The sequence below is a fragment of the Manacus candei genome, unplaced genomic scaffold (genome assembly GCF_025592945.1).
Source record: "Manacus candei isolate 608988 ecotype Guabito, Panama unplaced genomic scaffold, ASM2559294v1 h1tg000024l, whole genome shotgun sequence".
Taxonomy (NCBI): domain Eukaryota; kingdom Metazoa; phylum Chordata; class Aves; order Passeriformes; family Pipridae; genus Manacus; species Manacus candei.
Window position 1 is genome coordinate 10,490,825 of NW_026138072.1, and position 6,000 is coordinate 10,496,824.

The window sequence follows — 6,000 nt, forward strand, 5'->3', positions numbered from 1 at the left end:
TGCTGAGTTTTCCCAGAGCAGTTGATGACGAATAGTTGCTGAAGTAACACTAAAGCAGAATTAGGATGGACAAGTATCAGAGCTATTGAAGTTATTTTGCTTAGAGTGGAAGTTAATTGTATTTATTCAGTATCTCCCACTAAGCTCATTCACAGAACAGTATCTCATGAGAAGAAATATGTGTAAATTAAGACAAAATCAGAAGTAGACTAAATAGACATGAGTTCTTGTTGAGTTCGTTGTAGTTATTTTGCAACTCTAGAAATCATCGCATCAGATACAGAAAAGTAGCAAAATGATAAAAAGACATTTTTAAAGTTCTGCATATTTTTCCTCCAATTTTTTTCTTGTGATGAAAAATAAAACTATGTACAGAGCAATAGATACATATTAGACATATTCTAAGATGTGAAGTCAAGATTCCAGCTGATTTTTGTTGCCACAAAAATCATGTTATCTTTTTATGTAACTGCTTACAATACAAATGAAGAACAGCTGACAAACTCTCAGCTCATACATCTGACATGACTTGATACAACAAGAAAAATGGATATGCAATGAATTAAAGATGTTTCAAGTTCAATAATCTTATTTTTGTTGTAAATTCTGAAAGATATTTTAAAATACTTTCAGAAGGGTAAGATGGCATGCAGGCTTTGTGACAATGGATGACGAAAGAAGAATGCAGTACAGGAAATTAAGATATACATGTAGATAAACTTGCTGCAAATAAAAATTTGCAGGAATAGGCCATGAATTTCTTAACTGTTCACATTTAACATTTCCTACAGTGTTGGTGTATGAAGAAAGCTCTTTCGTTGCCTGATTGTAAATTAAATAAACATGTTCCTTACTAGTCTCTTTTACATTAGTTTCTGGTTTTTTAATAAACAATGGGTTTTTTTCACCACATAAAAACTATAAAGTTTTAGGAGCATAATCCTCCAAACATTGGCACTTGAGAGTACATATATTCTCCTTTTATAGCCTACTGGATCACAAGTGGTGTCAGACTCAAAATCTGACACTCTGGTCTAGATTGTCTCTTAGTTCAAACTGGATTCCCATTACAGTTGACTAATCTGTTGGAAGTAGAACTGTTCAAGGTATTACCAAACTTCTGTCACCAGTAACTTGATCTCAGTATGCACTGTTGTCCCCACCCCTGTAAATGTCACCTTCTGTCAGGTGGGTCCTACAAGCATCTTTATCCTCTGCGATAGCTCTTCCCAATGCCAACCTCACTGGTGCCCATAGCACTTGTACACAACGAATGGCAACCTGGCATGCCCAAGTCCCAGCAGAGTTCAGCATAAAAGCTGGAGGGATGAGGCTTGGGGCGCCTGGGATTTTTCTGGAGCTTTGCATAGATTTACCCACCCCACCTTGACATGCTTTCCTGGGAGGGACTGTCTTCAATGGCTGGTTGTGGCTGCCGCAAATAAGTAAGGTAATTTTGATGGGCAGGTTTTGAACATAACTGAGAGCAGGATGTGCTAGCATGGAGCATGTTAACTAGCCAGGTCCCTTCCTTCTGAAGAGAAATGAGACAACACGGACTGACAAGAGGTCTGGACGCAGCCCAGTCTGCCCTGCAACAGAGCATTGGGACACTGAGACACAACCCTCACTTCTGTCCACGCCACTTCCTAAACTCCTTCCACCCAACCACAATAAGCAGTAAGCAGAGGTAAGAAACAGAGAGTCTGCTTGCATTTTATATGGCAGTTACGTAAGAACCAAATGTGTGGAAATTCGGAAGTCTGGTGACAGAGTCTTCAAGATCAGAAGTGCCATTTCTTCCCTAATAACTGAATTATGTAAATAAAGGCCACGACTACATGCATTTAAATGTAGGTCAAAGTGTTCCTGATTTCAAGACACAATGCACAAAAGAATTAATTTATCTGAGACTGGAACATCAAAGACCTTGAAGAAGGCAATACAGATGACTGTCAGCACACTCATATTTGTGGCTTCTAGTATTTCCTTCTGTAAATAAAAAGAATGAGAAAATGATCCGGTTTAATGTCTTCAGATGAAAAAATCGTTGTATCTGCGTGCTTTGGAGTAACAGGAAATCCTCTTTCCATGGCAGCAGCAGGATGCTAAGCGTGGAACAGCTCATTGCACAGGTTGTTGTTGTATTACATTGCTGTAAATGTAATGATAAGTTACAAATGTGCCCCACCATGCCTATGACACCAGCAGAGCAGCAAAGCACAACGCGCTTTCTTTTGTACTGTGAAGCCACGAGAAAAAGGCAGCAACTTTGCAGGCCACATACAACAACAAGAGGATATGAGCTTCCCAGCAGTACCTCCCTTTCTTTGGGGTTTTGACTTAATATTATGATCCCAGTCACCTAAACCCAGATTCATCACCTCAGCTGTACCATCTGCCTCTCACAAGGTGACAAAACCCAATCAATCCCAGGTACTTGCTGAGAAGCTTGAGACATCTGAAGTTTCATTAAGATTTATCAATTATGCCTCATATCAAGTTCTGCAATTATAATCAGAGATAAGCATTAGTCTCATATCTAAGGTAATGCCAGTGATATTAAAATGTATTTTTGCAGCAAACCCTCCTCCCTAATTTTCCAGCAATATTTAAAAAGAAATATAAATGGATAGCAATGCCTCTCAATAAGGCAGACTAGTTTGTCTGTTACTCCAGCATTGTGAAACTGATGTTGTGAAATAGCAACTGAAAAAAGCCTAGCCCAAGGCCCAAAAGGGGTGATTTATGCTACTAACTTAAGAAAGAAAACTGTCCAGAACTTTAAAAATAAATAGTGCACTGAGCTCTTTTAACTTATTTCTGAAATTACTGCCAACTGCATACTGATTTTAAATCTTTATACTCTACAAAACTCCCAGGAGTGAAATTTAGCGAGGACTTAGCAGCTGAGAAAGACAGAGGAGATGAATCATGGTTGTATGGATACAGCACTGCACACACTTAGTGCTGAAAGTTTTGTATTTTGTAAATGTAGAATAGTCATGCAAAATTTCAGTATTCTTTCAATTGTGATGCATTCACGTATTTTAACAACTTGTAACAAAAGAACAGTTCTACTGAAGCCATTTTGGAGAACAAAATTCAAAGATCTGAAGGGGAGTATGCATTATAGAGTCTATTAGAGCAATTATTATCTTGTAGGTAATGCACAAAGAAAGCATTCTGTGTTTAGGCAAACTGAACTGATTTCAAGAAGGAAAAAATTTGTTTAAAGTTATGCATGCTCTGAGTCTACACTACAGGAAATTAAGACAGTTTTAAAGACTACTAAGATCTGTGCAAAGACTGATGAGCTGGGTGCTGTCTCCCTCGTGGAATGTAAAATGAATGGAAAACACGCTTTTAAGAACACCTGAGAATGAAGCTGTGATACTTTCTTCACTGTGAATAAATGACCAAGTGGGTTGATAATATGTATGCTACTCACATGAATCACTCAGGACTACCTCCTTAGAAAAAATTAGTTCAAAATACATCGCTGGCATCATATTCCTCTAAAAGAAAATGGAATATTATTGGTACTAGAGCAGTAAATTTACTTTTAATTACACTTATTTTTACAATTAAGGCCTATTCAGAAAGTCCATGGAAATATGGCCTCTGATACTTGTAATTAGAAGTAGGAGGAAAAAAACCTAAAAACATTCCATGAAGAATTTGAATTATTATTTGTTTTCTCCATACAGAGGTAGTCGATTAAGTAAAGTGCTACACAAAATTTGGTGATGGCTGACTATGTCTGAAAATAAAAGATATTGGTAATTTTGCAGGCTATCAGATTGGGTTAGAGTAATTAGATCAGTAAGAATAATTTCTAGTTCACCTGTAGGGTAGACTGTGGTAGTAATTAAAAAAGACTACTATGGAATTTCTAAATGCCCAATATTGGTCCATTTCTTGCAGAAATTTCCTTAATATTCTCGTCTCACACTGTCGAGAGTCTGAGACTAAGGAATGATCATGAGAAAAGATTATCTTTCTAAATGAGAGGTCAAGAGACTTCCAGGGCAGGAATGGATTGCAGCAGTAGCACTGTATGAAATTGCTGCTACTGTCGTATAACCTGTGACGTACTGCTTAGGTAAGGGAGTGGGAGCCTCACAGTTCCTCCAGTCACAATAATATAGTGCTTTTATGAAATTGAAATGGCTTTATCAAGAGGTGATTTGGAGCCTAAATTAGGTAGTTTATTTTCTGTCAAACTGTACGTGGGTTTTTGACATAATAGGGACAATTTCAGGCTTAATGCATCTTTTCTCAATTTATTGTTCATCGTAGGAATTACACCGACAGAAAATTGGGGGAATAATAATATTTATGTGAGAAAAAACCAAAATAATCAAAGAAAGATTTTCCCCCTCACTCCCCCACCCCCTCCCGGATTTCATGCAAACACTTTTTTGGGGGGAGGCAGGGAGGCAGATGCACAAGAAAGCCTTATGTCCAGAGAAATGAATTTACAGTTTATATAAAATCAGAGTGTTCTTACAGTACATTACTGCCACACAGCATGTGGTGCCTTGCCTGAACTCTATTGTTAGAATATACTCGCTTCAACTCTGCTCCTCTAACAGGGGCAGAAGGACAGATTAGGCAATATCTGTCTTCATTATGAAGTTTGGAATAAAATTGGCATTGGAATAAGTGGGAAAACACATTCCTCTGGCACTTACGTTAAAGGCAGAGGAAGATTAATTTCTTTTAAAAACATAAAGTAACGTGGATATAGACATGGGAGAAGGCAGTGGTGTTTAATATAAATAGAAGGTTTTTTACAGTAATGTGATCATTCAAGGTGAAAATTACTTTCCTGGGCTCAAAAAGAGAATACAAAGTTCAGAAGATGTATTTTGCAAAATACAAAAGGCAGCTTACAAAAAATTTTATCACTGCTTTATGGTGATGGAATGAACTAAATACACTGGCACTCAGGGTAATATCTGGAATGGAATCAGCACCCGTGGTACTGGAATGCCTCCTGATGTCCCACTGTTTGGGGAACACTGGATAGATTACTCAATTGGCCATGAAACTTCTCAAATTGTGTTTACTTATGAAGTACTTACTACATAAGCACATGCAGAGCTTAGCATGACCCTAAGAAGCACATGCAGAACTGAGCATGACCTTTGAGGTTAACTAGGTGTCCATTCTGGGATATCAAGCCCTGAAGGACTAAAGAACATGTTATATATGGATTTCTTTCATATGATTTGAAGGCTCTCTGATCAGCTCGAATTTCAGTGCACCAGACTATTTTATCTTGCAGGAAACTCACTGCTCTCATCAGGCTGAACTTGCTCTGCTGAAAGCAGTGCTGGGGATGCATAGCATGCTCCATAGCTGTGAGCCAAGGGGAACAGAGTCACTTTCCTGGACTTTAACTTACCTGATGTTAAAGGCTGATTAAGTATGATTAATCCTTTAGGTGAAGTATAACCCCACATCTTTGCATTTCGATATGTACAATGAAAAAAATATCTGGAAGCACATTTGAGTGTATCTATTACAAGTCTGTACTTCAGTGTGGACCCGAGCACTGGCAAATTGGATCCAAAATGTGCATGACTATACATCCATGTGCTGCTCCAGAGGGAAGGCTATAGCAAGGGCGTTATGCACATCAGGATGTTATGCACTGATCACAGAAAGATGGGACAGCCTTACAAACCAGAGACTTATGCTGAGCTGTGGGATCTGTGCCTGTGCTGTGTGCTGCAGTTCATCTTATTCTGCTCTTAGACAAGAAGTTACCTCACGGCCTTCGATGCTCTCAGCCACCGGGGACCGAATCAATACCTAAGGGGGAAAGAAAAGGAGGAGAAATCACAGCACAGATAAAGGTCACTTTGAGGCAATAAAATGCTATGACAGAAAAGCAAAATACATGACTGGATGCAGAAAGCAGGCAGACCAAAAGTCTGAGCCTTATCTTTTATGAGTGAACATGTATTATTTCTGCATGGTTGGAACCCA